The 23615-nt window shown below is 39.9% G+C and overlaps 1 long non-coding RNA gene across 1 annotated transcript; it reads left to right on the top strand.

The window, feature by feature from the left end:
- Positions 1-12453: 12453 nt before the first annotated feature.
- Positions 12454-23484, top strand: LOC128092142 (uncharacterized). Its single transcript, XR_008211658.1, has 3 exons — positions 12454-12539; positions 18327-18467; positions 22642-23484. It is a non-coding gene; the product is annotated as an uncharacterized LOC128092142 (long non-coding RNA).
- The last annotated feature ends 131 nt before the right edge of the window (positions 23485-23615 follow it).

Here is a 23615-nt window from a genome sequence, read left to right on the forward strand (position 1 = left end):
GCACTTGGCCTTGTTGAAACTCAATCCATTGGCTTCAGCCCAGCTCTCCAGCCTGTCCAGATCCCTCTGTATGGCCTCGCTACCCCCAGGCAGATCCACACTTCCAGCCAATTTGGTGTCATCTGCGAATTTACTGAGGGTGCACTCGATGCCCTCATCGAGGTCATCGATAAAGATATTGAAGAGGACAGGCCCCAGCACCGACCCCTGGGGAACACCACTCACGACCGGTCGCCAGCTGGATTTGACTCCATTCACCACCACTCTTTGTGCCCAGCCAGCTCCTTACCCAGCCAAGAGTGTATCCATCCAAGCCTCGGGCTGCCAGCTTCTGCAGGAGAATGCTGTGGGAGACAGTGTCAAAGGCTTTGCTGAAGTCTAGGTAGACCACATCAACAGCCTTTCCCTCATCCACCAGATGGGTCACTAGATCATAGAAGGAGATCAGGTTGGTCAAGCAGGACCTGCCCTTCACGAACCCATGCTGGCTAGGCCTGATCCCCCGCTTATCCCGCACATGTCGCATGATCTCCCTCAAGACAATCTGCTCCATAACCTTCCCTGGCACCGAGGTCAGGCTAACAGGCCTGTAGTTCCCCGGATCCTCCTTACGACCTTTCTTATAAATGGGAGTCACATTGGCAAGCCTCCAGTCTTCTGGGACCTCACCAGTCAACAAGGAGTGCTGACAGATGATGGAAAGCAGCTCGGCTATCAACTCCGCCAGTTCCCTCAGCACTCTTGGGTGGATCTCATCTGGCTGCATAGACTTGTGGCAGTGCAGTTGGAGTAGTAGGTCTCTGTTTCTTCCAGAATCACAGAGGGGCTAGTGTGGTCCCCAGCCGAGATTACCAGGTCAGATAGAGGAGTATCCTGAGGATAACTGGTCTGACTTTTAAAGACAGACGTAAAGAAGGCATTCAGAACCTCTGCCTTCTCTTTATCCTCAGTGCTCACATTCCCAGCCTCATCCAGCAAAGAGTGGATATTCTCCTTTGTCCTCCTCTTACTGTTAATGTATATAAAAGAGTTTCTTATTCCTTTTCACCCCAGCGGCTAGGTGAAATTCAAGCTGGGCTTTTGCCTTTCTGATTTCACCTCTACACATCCTAACGACTTCCTTGTATTCATTTTGAGTGGCCTGTCCCTCTTTCCACAGGCGGTAGATTCTTTTTTTCTCCTGGAGCCTCAAGAATAGCTCCCTATTCATCCACACCGGTCTTCTTCCCCGCCGGCTCATTTTGCAGCTCAGGGGGACTGCCTGCTCCTGCGCCCTTAAGACTTTCTTCTTGAAGAGCAACCAGCTCTCCTGGACCCCTTTACTCGCTAAGACTGAATGCCAGGGGACTCCCCCTATTAGTCCCTTGAACAATTCAAAGTCCGCCTTCCTGAAGTCCAAGGTAGCAGATTTACTGTTCCCCCTCCAGGCTCCACCATGAATTGAGGGATCTATCATTTCATGGTCCAAGACAGCCTCCAACCTCCACATCTCCCACCAGACCTTCCCTGTTTGTGAACAGCAGGTCTAGTGGGGCAGTTCCTCTTGTGGGCTCTCTGACCAGCTGTATCAGGAAGTTGTCCTCTATGCATTCCAGAAACCTCCTAGACTGCTTCTTCTGTGCTGTGCTGTACTCCCAGCATATGTCAGGGAAGTTAAAGTCCCCCATGAGGACAATGGCGGGCGACTGTGCAGCTCGTGCCAGCTGCTTATAGAATACCTCGTCTGTCTCTTCATCCTGATTTGGAGGTCTATAACAGACGTCCAACAGGGTGCCTGTCTTGTCAGCCCTTCCTCTGATCTTTACCCAAAGGGATTAAACGTTATCGTCCCCAGTCACAATCTCAGTAGTGTAAAAGCATTCCCTAACGTAGAGAGCCACACCGCCACCGTGCCTTCCTTGCCTATCCTTCCTGAAGAGTTTGTAGCCATCCATTGCAGCACTCCAGTCGTGGAAGCAATCCCACCACGTTTCCATTATGGCAACTAGGTCATAGTTTGCCTGCTGCACAATGGCTTCCAACTCTTCTTGTTTGTTGCCCATGCTGCGTGCATTAGTGTAGACGCACCTCAGCTGAGCCCCTCGCCTCTCACCTAATCCCAATACCATTTCCCCAGGCTGCTCTCTAGCAGGCCTGGCTTTATCCCCTTCCCCCTTGCTATCTAGTTTATAGCTTTCTCTACAAGTCCCGCCAGCTCCTGGGCAAGTATCCATCTCCCTTTTGGAGACAGGCAATTCCCATCAGCAGACCTCAGGCCAGGTGCTGAGTAGACTGCCCCACGATCAAAGAATTCAAAATTTTTGCACTTGCACCAGCCTCTCAGCCATGCATTTATAAGATGGCTTTTCCTGGTCATCTCAGCGCTCGTCCCTGCCACCAAGGGAGTACTGGCAAACACTACTTGTATGCCCACTCCATCAACTAACTTCCCCAGTCTCCTAAAATCATTTTTTATAATGCTCAGGCTTCTAACAGGGATCTCATCACTGCCAGCCTGAACTATCAATAGAGGGTAATAATCAGAGGGGCGGATAAGGCTGGGGAGTTTTCTAGAAATATCCCTGACCCGGGCCACAGGAAGGCAGCACACCTCCCTACGGGTAGAGTCAGGCTGACATATTGGACCCTCTGTTCCTCTCAGAAGAGAGTCACCTACAACTACCACTCTCCTTTCTTTCTTGGAGGAGGCAGTCTTCAAACACAGAGGTGACCGCCTGACCTTAGGCAAGCTTGGCGGCAGTGCTCCCACGTTATCATCAGTCACCACTCCCTCTGGTTTCAGGGCTTCATACCTATTACAGAGAGGGACCAGGGGAACCGAGGTAGGTCGGGATGGGGGTTGCCTGCGATGCCGGGATGAGACCAGCTGCCATTCCTCCTCTTCTTTCAAGCTGTCTCTCCCTGTTTGACTACAGTGAGACAGAGGGTCCATTATTCCCTCAGTCTGGGTAGTGCAATCTCTGCGCCTTTCTCGCAGAGAGTCACTCCACCAGTCAATCTCTCGCTCGCACTCTCTGATGGTCCACAGTCTATCTACCTCATATTATCATGTTGCAAGAGACAGGTTGCCGTCTTCTCTGGCCTGACTCTAGAAGTTTGATACTTCAGCTTAGTCAGAATCATAACATGGCAGTTAGAGTTGATAGTTTGTCCAGGTTCTGGACAATCCAAAAGGAACACCCCTTTCCTATTTCAAAGGACAGTGTACATCACTTTACCCATGGAAGCCTGTGTCTTGCAATTTTTCTTTGGCGAATTCATATGTCCACACTTCATGGACTGGCCTTTTGACTCCAGTTCATAGTGGTGACACCGCATCTTGTTGTCAGTGATGATGCAATCCAGGAAACTGTCACTGTCAGCCTTGTATTGCCACCATTGTTTCCAACTTCCTCTGTAAAACTGATTAACTGTACTGAAATAGAAGTGAACAAACACCTTATCAATATTGCTTGTTTGTGCTATCCCTCACTAACATCTGCTTTGTACTCTAAGCACTATTTGGCCTACTTAGTTATGCTAACAACTGAACAGTCAAATACTTCAGTGTTTTAAATAACAGCATAGTGACTGTTCTCCACTCCATGTTTACATCTGCTGTACAGTGAAATAAATGGGCATCTTACAATGTTTTTCATGGCTCTGAATGATTCTACTTTTTGCTATGAAAAAAATGAAAAGTTTTTATTTCTGCATGGTCAGTGCTGTTTTGTTTTCCTTGAGTAGGCCTGTTATATCAGCTAAGTGTGGTAGCTTCAGATTTCATATTTCTTCAATTAAATCACAGAATCACAGAATCACAGAATCACCTGGGTTGGAAGGGACCTCAAGGATCATGTAGTTCCAACCCCCCTGCCTAGCAGGGCCACCAAACGTACACATTCAGATCAGGTTGCCCAGGACCCCGTCCAACCTGGCCTTGAACACGTCCAAGGACGGGGCATCCACAACCTCCCTGGGCAGCCCGTTCCAGGGCCTAACCACTCTCCTTGTAAAGAACTTCCCCCTAATATCCAACCTAAATCTTTCCTCCTTCAACTTGGATCCATTTCCCCTAGTCCTGCTGTTATCAGCCCTTCTGAAGAGTTTACTCCCCTCCTGGGTGTAGGTTCCCTTCAGGTATTGATAGGCTGCAATGAGGTCACCCCGCAGCCTTCTCTCCTCCAGGCTGAACAAGCCCAACTCCCTCAGCCTGTCCTCATAGGGGAGGTGCTCCAGCCCCCTGATCATCTTAGTCGCCCTCCTCTGGACCCTTTCCAAGATCTCTATGTCTTTCTTGTACTGAGGGCTCCACACCTGGACACAGTACTCCAGATGGGGCCTCACAAGAGCCGAGTAGAGAGGGACAATCACCTCCCTCTCCCTGCTGACCACCCCTCTCCTGATGGAGCCCAGGATCCCATTTGCCTTTCGAGCTGCCAGAGCGCACTGCTGGCTCATGTTAAGTCTCTCGTCCATCAGGACCCCCAGGTCCTTCTCTGCCGAGCTGCTCTCAAGGACCACTCCTCCCAGCCTGTACGGGTGCCTGGGGTTCTTCCGGCCCAAATGCAAAACCTTGCACTTTGCCGTGTTGAACCTCATTAGGTTCACCCGAGCCCAGCCCTCCAGCCTGTCGAGGTCCCTCTGAATGGCATCCCTTCCTTCCACCGTATCAACCGCACCACTCAGCTTGGTGTCGTCAGCAAACTTGCTGAGGGTGCACTCAATTCCTTCATCGATGTCATTAATAAAGATGTTAAAGAGCACCGGTCCCAAGACAGACCCTTGGGGGACACCACTTGTTACCGGCCTCCACCTGGACATAGAGCCATTGACCACCACCCTCTGTCTGCGGCCTTTCAACCAATTGCTTATCCATCGGGTCGTCCACCCATCAAATCCACTTCCCTCCAATTTGGAGATGAGGATGTGGTGGGGGACCATGTCAAAGGCCTTGCTCAGGTCCAGGTAAATGACATCGGTCGCCTTCCCTTCGTCCACCAATGCCGTCACTCCATCATAGAAGGCCACAAGATTAGTCAGGCATGACCTTCCCTTGGTGAAGCCGTGCTGGCTGTCTCGGATCACATGCTCATTCTTTATGTGATCGAGCATGTTGTCCAGGAGGATCTGTTCCATGATCTTCCCAGGCACGGAGGTGAGACTCACCGGCCTGTAGTTCCCCGGGTCTTCCCTGCTCCCCTTCTTGTATATGGGAGTGACGTGACCCTTCCTCCAGTCATCCGGGACCTCACCTGACAGCCACAACTTCTCAAATATGATGGAGAGCGGCTCGGCAACCACCTCAGCCAGCTCCTTCAGGACCCTGGGATGCACGCCATCTGGCCCCATAGACTTGTATTCATTCAGTCTAAGGAGGTACTCTCGGACTTGCTCTGCCCTTACAGTGGGGAGGGATTTACCTCCTTGGTCCCCACATAGAGGTTTGGGGATGCAGGGTTCATGGACGTGAAGAAGACTAGAATCCTGGCCACCAGTGAAGACCGAGGTGAAGAACTCATTCAGCACCTCAGCTTTCTCTTCATCTGTTGAAGCCAGTTCTCCTTTTAAATTTACCAAAGTTGGTACGCCCGTTTTGGCCTGTCTCTTCTGGCCAACGTACCTGTAGAAGGTTTTCTTATTGTTTTTCACGTCCCTTGCCAAGTCAGTTCTGCCTGCGCCTTGGCTTCCCTGATCCCACGTCTGCAAGTCCGGACGGCATCCCTGTACTCTTCCCAGGTGACACGGCCTTGTTTCCAGAGCTTGTACACCCCTTTCTTCGCCCTCAGTTCTCTCAGCAGGTCCTTGCTGAGCCATGCCGGTTTCCTACCTCGCCTGCTCACTTTCTTATTCAGAGGAATGGAGACCTCTTGTGCTTCCAGGAGGGCATCTTTGAAGAGCCGCCAGCTCTCCTCAACATCCCTGTCTTTGAGGGCAGCGCGCCAGGGGATCTTGGCCAGCAATCCATTGAGTAGCTTGAAGTCTGCTTTTCTAAAGTTCAGTGTCCTGATCCTGCTCTTTGCCAAGCCCACATCGCTTGAGATCACAAACTCAACCAGGGCGTGGTCGCTGGAGCCCAGGCAGCCTCCAACCTTGACGCCTTTGATGATCTCCTCGGCGTTGGTAAGCAGCAGGTCTAGCAGCGCTTCACCTCTGGTCGGTCTGTCCAATACCTGAACCAGAAAGCTATCGTCAATGGATTCCAAGAGCCTTCTGGAGCTCTTGCAGCTCGCCGTGTGGTTTTTCCAACAGATGTCCGGATGGTTGAAGTCCCCCACCAGGACAAGAGCCCGTGAGCCAGACATCTCACGCATCTGGAGCAAGAAAGCCTCATCAACAGCCTCCCCTTGATCAGGTGGTCTGTAGTATACCCCTAACACCAGCTGACCTATATTAGTCCCATCTCTAATCCTAACCCACAGGCTCTCAACCTGTTCCTGACTGTTTCTCGTAGGGAGCTCCTCACAGTTTATCCAATCTCTGACATAGAGAGCAACTCCCCCACCCCTCCTACCTCGCCTATCTTTCCTAAAGAGTCTATAGCCATCGATGGCAGTATCCCAATTGTGGGAGTCATCCCACCATGTTTCTGTGATAGCAACAAGGTCATAACTTTCCGAGTGCATCACAGTTTCGAGTTCCTCCTGCTTGTTACTCAGGCTGCGTGCATTGGTATAAAGGCACTTCAGCCGGGCTATCCGTCTCGCCACCTTTATAAGGGATCTAGGATCCCCTAGAACAGCAGCATCCCCAGCATCCCCCTGCCCTAGTCCTTCCCTATGCACTCTGCCGTCATTGCCCATGGAGTTTGGAAATAATATGTTTATGAAATATTTACATCCTAATTTTAACAGTCTTGCTTTTTTTTCTTCTTGAAAGGATTAATTGGTCTTTTGTGGGAAGAGAATAATTGTTTTTATTGTTTCAGTTATTAGAGTTTTCTTACAACTCCACCAATGTTAAGAACCATATTGATCTGCTGATTTTTTTTTTTTTGAAAAAAAGAAAAAAAAAAAAGAAAAAAAAAAGAAAAAAAAAAAAGAAAAAAAAAAAGCTGCACTGGTATTTTCAAGAATCATTTTCATTCTTCAATAGTCAGAAGTATGATTAATAAACATAGAGCCTCTCTTATTCCTGGCAGCTTTTCAGTACCTGAAGGCTAATTCCTTCCTCAGCTAAGTGTCAAATACGTGTCTCATTTAGTATATTATAAATTTATCTTTGTGCACCAAAATATATTATCACATGGAAGCAACAACATTTAAAGAGAACTGTTCCCAAACATTCCTGAAATGTGTAGCTGCTTCAACTTTTCAGTAATTCATATTTCTGAGATATTTTAATAGTTAAAAAAAGAAACATATTTCTGAAGCAGTGAAATTTATGTTAATGGAAACATTTCTTTTATGTGGTTGTGAATTCAAAATTTTACATGCATCTTAATAATTTCATTCTTTCATAAGTTTAAGAACAATGAGAAACTTTATGATCTTCAAGTTAAATGTTTTAAATTTAAAATATTTTGGGATTTTCTCTCCAAAGAACTTCACTTTGGAAGTAACCTGAATGTACTAAACAATCATTAAATGACTGGGTAAGAGACACAAAACATAAATGTTAATTGTAGGAAAAGAGAAAAAGAAAAGTATTTTTATTTCTGGGTACAGCTAGGTAAATTCCCTTCATTTTGACATTGATATTAACTGTAATATTAGCATTCATTGTGCCAAGCGGGGCTTCAAAAAACAACATGGTAAAGCACTAATTTTCACTAATTTCTAAAAACCTTCACAATTATTTTGGAATTACAAATTCACTGGGAACCTAATGTTTCTGTAAGTTGGATCCAAGGTAAAGCTTTCCAAGGAAATCTGTTAATAGGAAATTTCTGGTCCTGTTTCATCCTGTTTTTATGTTCAAGGCCAGCCCCAGATCTTCTCAGGTTTGCTGCTGGACTCAAAGATTGAAGTCTTTTTTACTTCAGTAGGCCAGAATCTCTGTCTTACTTGTCTGACAGTACAGTACAGAATTCAGTGAAAGTATTACCTGAATCACCAAACTCCTTTACACCGTTACACGTGGGGCTTGTGTTAGAAAAAGGCTTTTTTTTTTTTTTTTTTGAGTTTAAATTCTTGTTGCACTGCACACTGGGGAGGGAGGAGGGAAATCTTCAGCCTGGAAAAACAGTGTAAAAATAATTATCTATTAAAATAGACCTATAGAAAATATTTTGGAATGGCAGCTGAAACCAGACAAGACGACAGGGGAAACCTCAGATGGTTATAAATGTCTATGTTTAGAAATGTGAAATTCAGTACTGAATTTCTGCTCAGGATAAGTTTACCTTGCTGGTGATGTGTACTTGAAGCCCAGAAAGCCAACTGGGCTGCATCAGAAGAAACATGATTGGCAGGTCAAGAGAAATGATTCTCCTCTATTCCATTCTCATGAGGCCTGGATTATTGTATTCAGCTGCACGAGAAGGACATGGACCTATTGCAGTCATTCCAGCCTTGAAGATGATCAGAGGACAGAAACATTACCACTATGAAAACAGGCTGAGAAAGCTGAACTACTTCAGTTTGGAAGAGGCTCCAGGGAGACCTCCTTGTGGCCCTCTAGTACTTAAAGGGAGTTTATACAAAAGATGGAGAGGGACATTTACACGTTCTGTAAGTGATGGGATAAGGGGGAATATTTTTCTACAAACAGGAGACTTACGTTGTATGCTAGGGGAATTTTTTCATTCAGTGTGGTGAGGTGGTGGAACAGGTTGACTAGAGAAATTGTGGATGAGCCTTGCCTGGAGGTGTTTAAGGCCAGGTTGAATGAGGACCTGTACAGTGAAATAATTATTTTTATCTAGTAGTTGTTGTCAACTTTGCCCATGGGAGGAAGGGTGAAGCTAGATGGTCTTCAGATGGAGCTTTAAGGCTCCTTCTAACCCAAGCCATTGTATGATTCTTTGATTTATTATGTCTGTAAGTCATCTCATGTCCTTGCGTCAGCTGCACTGGAGACACAGTATTTTCTTTGTATATCTATTACGTATTATAAAAGGTTTGGGAAACTGAATCATTTATACTGAATAACACCATTCACCATTTACCTTTATAACTAATGGAAAGTTCTCTAAATCTCCAAGGAAAAACATGTTTTTAATAATGACTGTAATACTATCTAGTATGAACGTTCTGGTTAAATTCAAATCTAGTCAAAATAATAACTCTTTCTCAAGTAGTAATGAGAGAAACTTAATGGAAGAACTGCTGTGATTACTGTGTTTAATGGTTTGGAATAACTGTCAGGTCTCAAAAGGTTTTTGTGGGTGGATTATTACTGACCATGAAGTTCAGAAAAAATACATTGAATGCAAAGGAATAGCTGGCAATACACTAAAGAGGTTTTCTGCTCAGAGAAAATAAATTAAATCTGAACAATTTTTTCAACCAATCTGAAAAAAAGATGGATTGTGTCTGCAAAATTGAATAATTCTCTATTTGTTGTGAAATCATCAACAGATTATTTATACACTACCTGGAATTCGCATGGAAATATTGTATTCTGAGCAAGTGTTAGAGAATACCCCTTGGCAGTGAAATGTGAGCTTTTAAATGTCAGTAGTTCTACTTAAGACTATTTCTTATTCTCCTAAGCTATATTCACGCTTTGAACATTGATAGATATTACTATTCATAATAAAATACTCAATATCACTTCACTACTCCTCCTGCCCTAATAATTACTTGCTCTACAGATCAAATATCAAATTGTAATGACATAGTTGCAGCAATGTGAATGTTAAGATATTTCAGTTCTAGTTCAAATAGGAAAGTGAATTTCAAAGTCAGCAGGTACAATAACTGTCCAGTGTTTTCTTCCAGTTTAAACTGTGGAAACTATGCTAATGATAGCATCCACTGAGGTTTTATCTAGCATAGTGCAAAATGAAAGAGAGATTCAAAATTCCAACTCAAGATTACTTTGAAAAATATGAGTTAATGTTATCTGCTATAGTTTTGGCTAAAACTCTGAGGCATCTCGTATATGCACTCGTCTTGATGTTGCACTTCCCTACGTATCTGAAAAATATTCAGCTACAGATCCACAATATTAAACATAGGATCATAAAACCACAGAATGTCTTACTGCTCTTATAGCAGCTTACAGAGAACAAGCTTAGACTGAGTCAAAATAAGATCTCGAGCAGCATTTTCTTCCATTACCTCAACAAAAAGTACTATTGTTCTTCCACTTGGGGTCCTGTACCAAAGACAAGCAAACAACAACAAAAAAAACCATAGAAGAACCTCATGTGCTCCCTCCAAGCTTACTACTTTAAGAAGAATAGAAGCAAACAGAACAGAATAAAACAGAATTGTTTATTTGAAGAAATCCACAAAGATCTTTAAGTACAACCTGCCTGACCAGTTCCTTCATTGTACAGCCCAGAAATGTACACAATATTCAAGGTGAGGCTGCACCACTGGGAACTGTGCTGGAAAACTCCTTTCCTTACTGGCTATGCTGTGTTTAACCAAAAATAAGGTTTGGCTTCTAGGATACACTGCAAACTCCTGCTGAGCCTATGGTCTACCAGTACCCTCAGAACCATTCTTGCAGAGATGCTCTTTAGCATCTCTCAGTCTGTACCTGTGTTCAGCATTACTCTGTCCCACGTGCAGAATCCAGCATTTATCTTTCCTGAGTTTCAGGCCAATCCAGGTTGTTCAGTGCTCCAGTGTATCTAGATCTCTCTGCAAGGCATTTCCTTCTATCAGGAAGTCAGCAGCAATTTATTATCATCAGTAAGTTTCACATTTCACTCTTGCATCCAGATCATTGATGAATATGTTGACCAGAACAAGCCCTAGTAATAATGAAGTCCTGAGAACACTGCTAGTGGCTGGCTGCCAGTCAGATGTAGTCCCATCTACTACAACCCTTTGAGCTCTAGCATTCAACAAATTAGCATAACATAAGCCTATTCAACTCATAGGCAATCAAATTGTCCGTAAAAACACTGTGAAGGACAATATTCAATGACATTAAAATTCAGAAAGATTACATGCATTTCATCCCCTAATTGTGTTACTTTATTGTAGAAGAATATAAAAATAAAAAAATATAAAAAAAGGTCAGAGTTCTCCTACCTACAGAATAGCTGATCTATGCCATCAGCCTGAGTGAGTGGTTGATAGCAGACACTCATGGTGATATCTGCTTTACTATCCATCCTCTTAATCCTCACCCAAATGCTCTCCACCACATCATCCTTAGCTGCAGAAGCTGTATAGTCTAATCTCTGCCTGCAGACAGTGCAAAATCTCCAACTCCCTTGCCTTGCCTGTCTTTCCTGAACAGCTCATAACCCCATATCCCCTCACTCTAGTCCTGGGACTCATCCTATCAACACTCACTAATACCAATGACACCATAACTTTGGGAAACGACTGAAAGAACTGAAGTTTTCAGTTCATCTGATTTGTTCCTCAGACTGTGTGCAATGATATGCAAGAATTTCAGATGTGCTTCTCAAACCTAAGTAAGCCTTGGTGCAGAGTAGATGCTCCCATTAGCCTCTATGCTGTCAGACAGTGCTGTATCATCTCTTGGGTTGACTCAGCATTCCTAGCTGTATTCCCCAGGGGGCTAAGGAAAACACTGTCTGTGCTTCTCAATACTTCACCTTCCCAGAGCCTGAAATCTCTTTTGATAGATCTCAGTCTTCTTGCTGTGGCATTGTGTGTGCCTACATGGAAGAACAGGAGTGGTGTTTTGCTTCAATTTATAGGAGGGAGAGGAGGTTCTTTGATATATGTATATCCAATGTGAGATTAAGAAACAATGGCTCAAATGTTGGTCCAACCAGTTTATTACAAATCTTAGTCAATCAGGGAGATGGGGAAGGGGAGGCCAGCGACTGTTATGAACGATATGGATAGGAAGGTGGGCGATAGGAAAGGTAGGAAAGAAGCAAGAATTATATAAACAGGGGATAGTCACCACCAAGATCCAGCAGTGTCCTGTTGCACATCATTCTCATGACCCGAGGCAAAAGCACAAGGGGAAAGCAGCAGCAGCAGCGTGGTTGGCCTTAGGCAGCAAGCAGGTACAGTGACAGAGCAAGTCCAGGAGGAAGAGCTAGGTCTCAGGTGGCAGGCCCAAAGAGTCTGTCAGCAGGCAGGTATCCTGTTGAGAGGCATCTGATGACACACACTTACCCTCATAGTTGTTGTTCCCTTCTTTATCCTCCTTCTTCTGCCAATGTGGCATTCCAGGGTGCTTGAGTCAGTGCCTCCTGAGATGGCTATGTCCCTCAAGATAAACCCACACAAAAGACTGCTTCCTGACCATTAAGCTGGGACTTATCACTTCTCCTTGCCTCTGGCCAGCAAATCTTCAGACAAAAGATTTTACCAACTTCCACCAGGACTTGCCTGAACTTGTCCATCTGTGCCCTTCAGGCAAAGGATTTCTCAGCCCTTGACCACGACTCACCTGAACTTGTCCTCAGCAAGCTTTATAAGGATTTGCTGCCGAGACTAGCTTTGGAACAGGTAAGATTACACTGGACAAGGGATCTGGAGTAAAAAAGCTCTTTTTAAACGATTTTTGAAGCCAGCAACAGTGCTGCACTTGTGCTGGGGAACTGGCAGCTTGTGAGCAGGCTCCTGAGTCAGCAGGGGTAGAGCTGGCACATTAGCTGCACAGTTTAAATACCCTATGAACATGTCATCACCCTCTCTTGATGGTCACATCTGATACTAAGCTTTAAATAGCTTTGGGGAGCACCCTAGGTGAGTAACCATTTTTTCCTCTTTTTTCCTCTTCTCAGCGTCACTTAAATTGCTGCCTTCATCCTCATGAGATCAAATACTAGGACTGTCTCAGTAGTGGTCATACTGGATTGATTTGTGCATATCAAAAAAAGCAGAGCACAGCTTCATTGTTCTGTCCCTTTCTTGGACTTCCAGATGCTTCTCATTCTCCCCCTTCAGTGATTTGATCCCATTGATCCCAATGAGTAGCAATCAAAATACAGTTTACTGTATGTAGTTAGTATCTTGAACTCTGTGAGGATGATAACATAACATAAACAAGAAAAAACAAACGGCTTACTTTTAGGTACTCTATCATAATCAAGGGATGGTACTACTGCTGTGAATGGAATGTAAAAGACAGTTATAGAACCACTCAGGACAACTTAGTCAAACAACATGTGGCCCTGCCTGTGTCAGGTGGATTGGAGCTTGATGATCCTTGAGGTTCCTCCCAACCCAAGCCATTCTGTAGTTCTATGATCAAAACTACTAGTTGGAGTTAAGCCCAATTTACAGAGCCTTTCAAATTTAATAGAAAAAATGTAGAAAGCAATAACTTGATAAATTGATGGAGTCTCAAAAATATGTCTTTTAATGTTTTTCACCAAAATTCAGAGAAATATTTTTTTCTTATAATACAACATGAATGTTCATTATACCATACGGAAAACATGGGAAGAATGCTTTTATAGTACACCTAGTCACGTGACTGCAGAGATTAGAAAACAAATCTGTGTGTATGCGTTTGTGTAAATTTTTGGCTTTCCATTAGGAGAAAAAGGTGGAGTGAATGGTGTCTCATTTCAATTTGTATGAGGGAGAGGAAGTTCTTTTAATATATGTATACCCGATAGTGAAATTAAGAAACAATTTTTCAAATGTTGGTCCAACCAGTTTATTAAAAATCCTAGTCAGTTACAAAGCTCCCTTACAAATCTCCCTCCCAAATCTCTACAAATCAGTAAGGGAGATGGGGAAGATGGAAAATAGAAAAGAGATAGGAAATAGAAGCAAGGAGTCTTTGTAGAAAGCAAGAGAGAGAGGGTCACTACCAAGGGTTCCAATGTTGCTTGTGGTTTGGACTTACTCTTCTATAATGATGGGTCACTGGAGGTTGTGTTGTTCAGTGTACAATTGCTCTTTCCAACAACATTATAACCTTATCTATAATCCAGAGTGGTCTGTCAGCTCTCTTTGGAGTGACTGTTTCTGGCTTTTGAATCTCAATAGGAACTCCTTTGTTGCCATCTTCCAGGCTTTGCAAATTTTAAGTCAGCAGATGAGAGGAATCTAGGAGATGCCAGTTGTATCCTGTCTGCATAGGATGTAATGGTATCATTTCGCAATCTATCCCATATGGCTGGAGTCATTTTCTCCCAGGCAGTCTTCAGCCAATTAACACTCCTGAGCACTCCCTTTTGAAGGCAAACAGTACAAAGAAATACTTTGAAATGTAAAACTGTCCACAAAGTTATGTTGATTGCCACTTGGTGACACCCACCACTCACCTCCTGCTTAGGGCAGAGTCCTGTCCCAAGAAATCCCTTGGAAAGCAAGTTTGAGCCAAAAACAAAGGAGGGTTTAAACAGATGGAAAGAGTCTTCTGGTCCTTCTTTTATGTTTTTTTCAGGTGAAGACAATTTTAAGAGGTTGTTGTTGGTTTTTTGTTTGTTTGTTTGTTTGTTTGTTTTCTGCAAGCGAAGAACAAATATGTTGTTTTGAGTGCCTTTTCTCCCTGTGATGTAAGAGAAAGAAGAATTTGATCAATTTTCTTCCTGCAGAATGGCTTGAAGGAATGAGGGGACAAACTTTACAAAGTTGTATGCGTGACTGGATTTACATTATAAGACTCGGGAATTATGGAATAACTCAATAATTTCAATCATGAGAGAGTTCTGAAGATCTGGTTTAAATTCCTTCTTAGCTATATTTGAATTTAAAACTAGAGCATGTTGTTCAGCATCTTGTTGAGTTCTGAGTATCTTAAAAATGGAGATTTCTCAGGCTTTCTCAGTAACCTGGTCCAGTTTTTGATGCCTTATTGTAATTTTTTTTTTCCTCGATATGTAACTTGTTGCAGCTTTGTCCACTGCTTCTTGTCTTTTTGCTGTACACCTCTGAACACAGATTCTGTTTTCTCTGTAACTGTTTTCCAATCATTGAACACATTAGTTGGATCCTCCATTAGCCGTTTCTTCTGTCCTTGTATGTCATATGCTTTACAACCCTAGTTTCCTTGGTATCTCTTTTTTGGATTCACTACTCTATATGTGTTCTCAAAAGTGCCAAACAGGGAAAAATGATCACTTCTTTGACTTATTGGCAACCAACTTACTAAAGCATTCCAGTTTATTCTTGACCTTTTTTTTTTTCCCCCCTCACATCCAACTTATTGTCTGTCGCAATCTGTAAAGCTGTTTCCTAGAGATGTGGTGCCCAGCCTATACTCATTCATTCACATTCTATACCAAAGGTCTTAGCACTTAGATTTTATAGAACTGTAGACTCTTTTGCATTGGAAGGACAATAGGAAACCATTGTTTTTCAATCATGTTAACATGTATAGAAACGATAAAAGCTTGAAGACTTTCCTATCACTCCAAACAGTGATGTCAGATTACTTTTACGAGATCGTAAATCTTCCATTTGCTGTATATACAAGTGTTGCTGCCTTATAATTTCTGCTAAAGATTATCTCAAATATTTTTATAAAAATAGATAAAAAGGTGGATTGAGTATGCTAGGAGAAGAATAAAAATATTATTTTTACAGAGAAATATTACTAAAAGTTAAAAACTTTTTTTTTTTTTTTTTTTTTTTTTTTTTTTTTAAAGCATATATTTATGTTCCTTCAGGTAGGTCACTGCTGGAAATCACGGAATATTTTATGAGAACATATAAAATATCTGGTTCTTACTTTATAAATTATATTATTGAGTTTAGTAATAGACTGTCTATTTTTAAATAGCTGTCTGTATGCACAGAATCACAGAAGAATTTGGATGATTTATGGAGTTGAAATGAAATTTAGTCACCTACAACAAACATACCTAGGAATTTGCCCCTGTTCTGTAAATTACTTCAAGACTGGGATCACTTTTATCTTTTTGTCTATCAAATGCCTATAGAATTCAGCTGACTAATTCCAAATCTTTCTCCTACTTCACTGTTTTCATATACCATGAAAAAAGAAGTGTCATTGTTCATTAATCTTGCAGGTTTATTACACAATAAAAGGATAACAAGATTGAATAATCCTGGGAGGGAGGTAATAAATAAATACATAAATACATATTTTAAATGAAACTTATTCTTTGAAACTGTAGTATTTAGACAGAGTTGAACAGCAGAAGGAAGCACATCTTTTTTTGTTTCTTTACATTTGTAAGTATATCTACACAAATGACATTGTTCTTTAAATTAACATCTCTGAGGCTGTAAGAAAGTGTACTTTAAAGAAAATGCGGGGGGTAAGTTTTATTTTAATTGACTCTCCAAAGAAATGAGTAAAGGTCAGAGTTAAAAACTAATGACATTCTGAGAAAACTTTATTACAGAAATAAAATTTCACTATTTTCTAGAGAATATTGTAGTTTGCGAATTACAATTTGTATGGAAAATTATAGTGGTGTGAAGTTGCCTTAAGAATGTTTGAGGGATCTGAACTTGACTTTCTATATCTCAGATTTCTTATGTTATGCAAGTATATAGTTCAAAGAGCTGTCATGGTATATCTAGCATAGTTTTGTTTGTTTGTTTTCTGTCTTTTCCTTTTGCTCTTTTTTTTTCCTTCCCAATGTTTAAATGCCTTTTAATAGGTAGCATCCTATTTATCTTCATTTAGTTTGTCTTGTTTTAATATCTACCTATTCATCTTAAGTCAATTTGTGTTTTTGTCTACACAATGTTATTTTGTTCTATGTTAATTGTATCACTTTGTAGAACATTATACCATAACCCCATGAAAAAAATCTCAATAATCTTCAAACATGCTTGAAGCTCAGGAATTAAACCTAAAAATTTCACTGATCTTTTGATGATTTAAAGTCTGAGGAGTTTTGCACACTGAGAGCGAGCTACTGTAAAACAAGCACTCACATAAAGCCTAGTTGGCGTTTAAAAGAACACACATTTACAAATGCATACACAATTCCAGCCTAAAGTAATATATAGACATCTATGAGAAATACAGCTTTAAGAAAGCAATATGTATTGACTATCCACTGTTTACATGACTACTTCATATAAATGAATCTGAAAATTTTGAGCAGAAATTCGGATGGGAAGACAATTCAGGCTGTCTCCCTACTATATTGGATCAATAGTTAATATTTTAGGAGGTAGAAGAAGAGCAATTAGTTTGGAAGATAAAATTTTAGACCTTATAAATACTCTGCTTTTCTGAGATCATAGAATCATAGAATGGCCTGGGTTGAAAAGGACTACACTGATCATCTATTTTATTTCAACCCCCCTTCTATGTGTAGGTTCGCCAACCACTAGACCAGGCTGCCCAGAGTCACATTCAGTCTGGCCTTGAATGCCTCCAGGGACAGGGCATCTACAACCTCTCTGGGCAACCTGTTCCAATGCTTCACCCCTCTCTGGGTGAAAAACTTTCTCCTAGTATCTAACCTAAAACTCCCCTGTCTCAGTTCAAAGCAATTCTCCCTTGTCCTATCACAATCCACCCTTGTAAACAGCCATTCCCCTTCCTGTTTATATGTTCCCTTCAAGCACTGGAAGGAACTGTTTAGTTTTTAGCTTTGGTATCTTCTATTAATTCTGAATATCCCAAATAATTTACTGCCATTAGGTATTAATACTGTGCAATCATATTGCCTACCTATGGAACCTGAAAGAAGAATGAAATACTTAGCAGTACTGAATATATTGAAACATATTATCTGAAGTCAATAGGATTCCTAAGTGTGCAGGAAAAAAGAGTGAGATGGTTTATCAAACCTTTATACTTCACAGAAGTAAATCCTGTATATCTTGTACAAAAGCATATAAAGGTCTCTATAAGAATCATGATTTATTCCTGATTAATTTCAATGGATAATTCTCTTCATATTTAGAATTGGTGAGCAAGATTGGCTGACTGTAACTCAAAAATAAGTCTTTCAATATCTATACTTTCAATATGTCAGTGGTGTCCTGCAACAATAACCACGTTGTTTCTGAACTCCAGTTTAACATAGGACACTGACAGATTTGTCCAATAATGTAGGACCTTTTATTTGTAATCTAGGGAAATGTCATGCTGTGCTTTGAAACTGAGAGTAATAACCTGATATCTGAGTTCATGGACTGCATTTTCAAACCTTCATATATTAGTGCAAGCTGCTGACAAGCTGAAATATGAAAAATATGAGAAAGTATGTCTGTAAAAAGTGAATCCAAAATATCTTCAAAAGTGACCTTAAACTGAGTAACTCATTGTTTGAAACTACTCACAGTTATCCCATATTTTATAATGGCCTAAGTAAAGTTGGCTAACCATTTTTTTTTCACTGTCAGATTTCCCATAGCATGCAGATGATTTGTACCATTGTACAGATTTGTGATCCAAGAAAAATAGAAGTTCCATAGGGAGAAAATAATAAAGAGAAGCACCAAAAGAAATACCCATTTCACACAGATATTGGGAGTCAGCTTGTGGTAAGTACTTTTAGTTCAGATATCTTCGTATTCTCAGAACTATCTCTTTATAGTGAACATTTTATTAAGCTTCATAAAGTAATAGATGCTGTTTTTGCATTAGACCAGAAACTCAACCTAATGAAAGAACAGAGTTCATTTTTACTCCTGTGATATTACTGATTTAAGGATATTATGGCATTTTGCTTCAGTTCACTATGCAGTGTGAAGTCATCGGTTAAGCACCAGATCAAAGACTTACAGTACTCTTCAAAGTGCTGGGGATTACAATCTGACTTCCAGAGGTGAAAGGTAAAGAAAGAGAAAGACAAATAAATGCCTGATGGGATGAGTCGGTTAAGCCTATAGCATAGTAGCAAAGTCTAATGATATATTGAAAAAAGCAAACAACCAACACACATTATAACTTCCAGTAGTAGTAGCTGTTGTTTTTTCTCATTTGTTTGTTTCATTTCTATAGAAAAAAATACTACTAAACAAACACTGATGCAAGTATTTTCCATTACAGTGGATTCTTAATTTCAGGGGAAAAAAAAAAAAAAGAGAAGTTTGAAATTGTTTTTTATTCACTTTGTGCCAGTTTCATTTTATTAGTTTTCATAGTTACATTGCAAAATCACATGGATTTTCAAGACACTGGTCAAGTGATAGAAGGTTAGCATACATGGCATTGTTATTATGACTTCAGTACTAACGGTAGTCTTTCTTTCCCAAAGTCTTTCAAATTCTTTATTCCATAATAATGTGCTGCTATATCGTGCCTACTCAAGGACAGTGTGTTATCTGGCAGCTTGTAGCTTTTTAATGGTCTGACAAAAACTTCTCTTTCTTTGTAGTTTTACCATAGCACTTTAGCTATACCAGCAACTTGGAGTCTGACTATGCTGGCTCTGTTTGCCAGTATGGGTGTCTCTCGATGGTATTCTTACATCCATTAGCAAATGCTGAAGTCTAACTTCCTTGAAATTCCAGTATGCAACGAGACTGTGCAGTTTAAAAAAAAAGTCACATTGGAAAAAATTATATATTTAGTCAAAAGAAGGAAAGCATGCTGTCTTGTAGGTACACTGAGGCAGGAACGTAGTAACTTCAACTAAAATATAAAACAGTTCATATGAATTACTAGTAAAAGGGATACCTAATTGAGTGCTTTTCTTCAGGGAAAAAAAATCACCTTAGGATTTGAATAGATGAAATTGCTCTGAAATTATGGTGATACTGTAAACGCCAGTAATTCATATGTGTGGTAGAATAAAGTAAAGTGAAATATCTATAAAAAATTTCCAACTCACCTGAAAAAAAGAAAACTTAATCTCTCTCTTTACTTATCTTTTTATTTATTTCATTTTTTAAATTTTCCTCAGGAAATCCAGTCTCTAGACCAACTTAGATAAATGTTTTGGTTTAGATTTTTTTTTTTTCTTGTGCAAATACAGGCAAGCAGATTTCAGTACAGTTCATTTTTTACAAGTTAACCTTGACACTTCCCCACTTTCAACAGATTTCTGACATACAAGCACAATTACTTAAGTATTACTTAACTTTGATTTCAAGAAATGACCTAATACATCAACATGAAAAGAGGCATATTCTTCCTATGCTAGGCAGTCCATCACAGTTGTTTATTTCCATTTAAGCTGTAGTTTATTTAAATGCAAGAGTGGTATACAACGACTACAGAATGCATGCTACTAATATTTATTAACTCTGGTTATTTGTCATAAGAAAAAAAAAAAAAAAAAGGGAATAAGCACATAAGCAAGCACCAAGACAGGAAAAAAAAAAAAAAAAAAAAAAAGTACTAAAGCATAGCGTTTCTTTTTGGAATCCTAGTGACATTTTTGGCCTTTGTTTCACCTTTTATTAGAATCAGGTCATTATAGAACAAATTTATCTGGAACATTTGAAAATAGTCAGGAAGATTGTATTGGCGTAGCTTTTAAAATGGGGGCTTGGGGGCCGGGGGGGGGGTTGGAGGGTGGAAGGGGGCAGAATTATGGAATCTGCTAGAATAAACCAGGGGCTTCTAGTGGGAAACTGAGGAACTGAGGCTGCATTTACACTGCTTTTCAGTGCCTGAGACTGTTCCTAAATATAACTGAATTCACTTGTATAAACACAGTCTGAAGATATGGGTAATTTAAAGCTTAGTATAGCGGTACTGAAGGACTGTAGAGTGTCTAGGAAAACAAACTGAATTGTGCCTTCATATTACCTCATACAGTATGAGACATAGAGCCAAAACAATAACAAATGCTGTGTGAGGAAAGGCTGTAATATTGTAGGAGAAAAAATCTAACAAGAACAATGACACCAACTGTCAAGTCCTAGTAAGAATAAGCAGAAAAAGTAATGCAAACATCCCAGTAGTCAGTGGAAGATTAAAATGAGCTGTTTATACTTCTCAATGAAACAGGTTAACCTTCAGGTTAGTATTAGTAATCTGACTTTAATTAGTTTTGACAAAAATGTCTTCTAATAACTGGTTAACTGAGTTTGTCAACCACAACAAAACGAGATCTCACCCTTGAATAATAGAGAAAAATTTAGAGAGACCACTACAAATTAAAGGATTTCATATTGTCTGGGGCTGGTGACTTTCAGCTCACATTACTTAGACTACTTGATAGAGTCTTAGAACTATTAGCAACTTATTTATTTATTTATTTATTTATTTGAGAAGTATTTCTATAAATACATGAAGTTTTATCAAAAGACTGGAGGCAAGCTACTTTGGTCTCCTCTTCAAAAAATAAAAGTAGGGAATTATAAGACTGTCATCTTAACTTTGTCATCCAGAACAAATTCTGAAAGAAATATTTGGAGATACCTGTATGAAAAAAATGAGATATATTACAACCAATATGAATTTATTCAGAACCAATCTGTGTCTATTTATAGAATGACAGAGGATTTATAAACAGAAGAGCAAGAAAGGTATTGTATATCTTAATTTTAGTAAAGTCTTAATCAAACTGCTGAATTCTGTGAAAAATGCAAGCATAGTAATGGGACATGTAACCAGAAGGTAAAACTTGGAGGATACATAGAATGATCTGATATTTGCACAGTGCTGCTGAAATTTCAGTAATTATAGTACTTAAAGTTTTGGGCTCTGTATTTCCAGAAATATTCAGACAATTCTTGGGAATGGCAAGGAAGTAGTTGAGAGACTGATTAAGTTTCTATGTTTAATCTATAGGATGAAGTGAGTAAATTAGTAGGTGCAGTTTAAAAATGACAAAGATAAGTCTGAGGAGTAAATATAAGAGCAATTTTTGTTTGCATAAAAAGCATTTCTGAGAGAGAACACTATTTTCCCACTATTTATTCCAAGCCACATAGACCAACAAGTAATGAAGTTTAACAGCATAAAGGAAAGAAAATGAGATAGAGGAAAAAAATTTAAAAGCTAATGCCTGGCATCTATTATTGCAGTGATTTAGGAACCTTAATCATTAAAACTCCTTAACTGGAGGGTAGACAGAGATATGTCAGTAATGACTACATCTACTTTTTGGATTAGCTTTTCTTTCTAAAATTATCATTTTATGAAGTATAGTGACCTTTCACAAAATGGCCTTTCAGCTTATACTTCCATGAATATGCATAGGAAGCTTAAACCAGACTTTGTGGTACTCAATTTCTTTTTTTGTCTGTGAATGTTTTTTATCCCATTTCTCTCACCTCTTGGCATGCTGTGATGTCCTTTTAATAAAAATAAAATATTCTGAGGACAAATATGAACTTTTCTTCGCATTTTTAGAAAAAAAAAAAACAAAACAAAAAAAACCAAAAAAAAAACCCTGAACAAATGTAGTGTTGAATAACTAGTGAGAGTTCACTGTAATAAGTTTTCCTAAAATGTTAGAAGTGATAGAAGAGTTTGAATTAGTTGTGAATTGACATAGACTATTCAACTTGTGGACTGCTTATGAACATTTAATTTTTCTTACAAAAACACTTTTTTAAAATTATTATAATTAAATCGTGGGGATACATTTTCTAAATGATTGTTCTTTTGCATTGTAAATTCATGTTTCTCCTTATTTGTATGGTCTCCTAAGTAAGAAAATAGAAAATGACAAATCCAATGGCTGTAGCTCCCACTCTTCAAATAATAATTTTTTTTTCCATTAGTTCTTCTCTCCCTTTATTGAATTTTATGTTCTAGGTGGCCAACAAGGCTACAAGAGTTGGTGGCAGAAAAAGAAATGATTAGTAACTGTGCAGAATTGTGACTTCAGAGGAACTAAAAAACAACTGCAGTGCTAAACAACAGCCAAAGTTTGGAGCACCACTGGGCACACAGAAATGAGGATGGAGTGGTGAGTGAGAAGAATCTTTGTAGGCTTCCAAGCAATCAGTTTTCACGAGTGTCAATTAAAGAGTTGCAAATATCTATTTTCAGGCAAACTTTGTCTTACTGAGATTGATAAAATAGTCTTTTGATAGTTCTGCAAAAAATTAATAATATTCTGTTATTTCTTAGCTCATCAAAAGAGTTCTCATGTTTCTCAGCCAGTTCCATTTTTGTCATGAATAAATGGCTTTTTCTCTAACATAAGAATATACATATGTGAATGAATCTATATGACTACATGAATTAGCAACAGAGTACCTCATATTTACTATTCCTTCATGAATGGAAGAATTTAGATTCCCTTTAGTGAAAAATATTTTTTAAATAGAAATATTTAGCAGATGGTTTCAACCAAATCCAGGAACTTCTCACTTTTCTTTGTAAGACACTAAAACAACATAATGCTGAAACCATTGTTTCCTTTGTATTGTCCATGACTCACTTGATTTAGGATGGTTAAAGTACATCTGAATGAGAGCTTAAACAAATAGTTCAACTCAATTATGCAGAGAGTAAGCTTAGGCAAATGTTTTATAACACAGCATCACATATTGATAGCACTGAATTGTGAATTTTGATGCTACTACATTTTCTGGCAGATAAATTTTGGGTTTTGATTTTTTTTTCCTTTGTTCCATCATGTTCGTTTGTTTGTTTTTTGGAAGCACTTTCTGTGTTGTTGTTGTTGTTTTGTTAGGTTGTTTTAAAGTAAGTAGTTTCCAGTTCTTCATTTTTATTGCTTTTCTTTAAAGTCTCATTTATTTATTTACTTTTTTTTCTTAATT

The sequence above is a fragment of the Tympanuchus pallidicinctus genome, unplaced genomic scaffold (assembly GCF_026119805.1).
Source record: "Tympanuchus pallidicinctus isolate F22 unplaced genomic scaffold, pur_lepc_1.0 scaffold6, whole genome shotgun sequence".
NCBI classification, from domain to species: domain Eukaryota; kingdom Metazoa; phylum Chordata; class Aves; order Galliformes; family Phasianidae; genus Tympanuchus; species Tympanuchus pallidicinctus.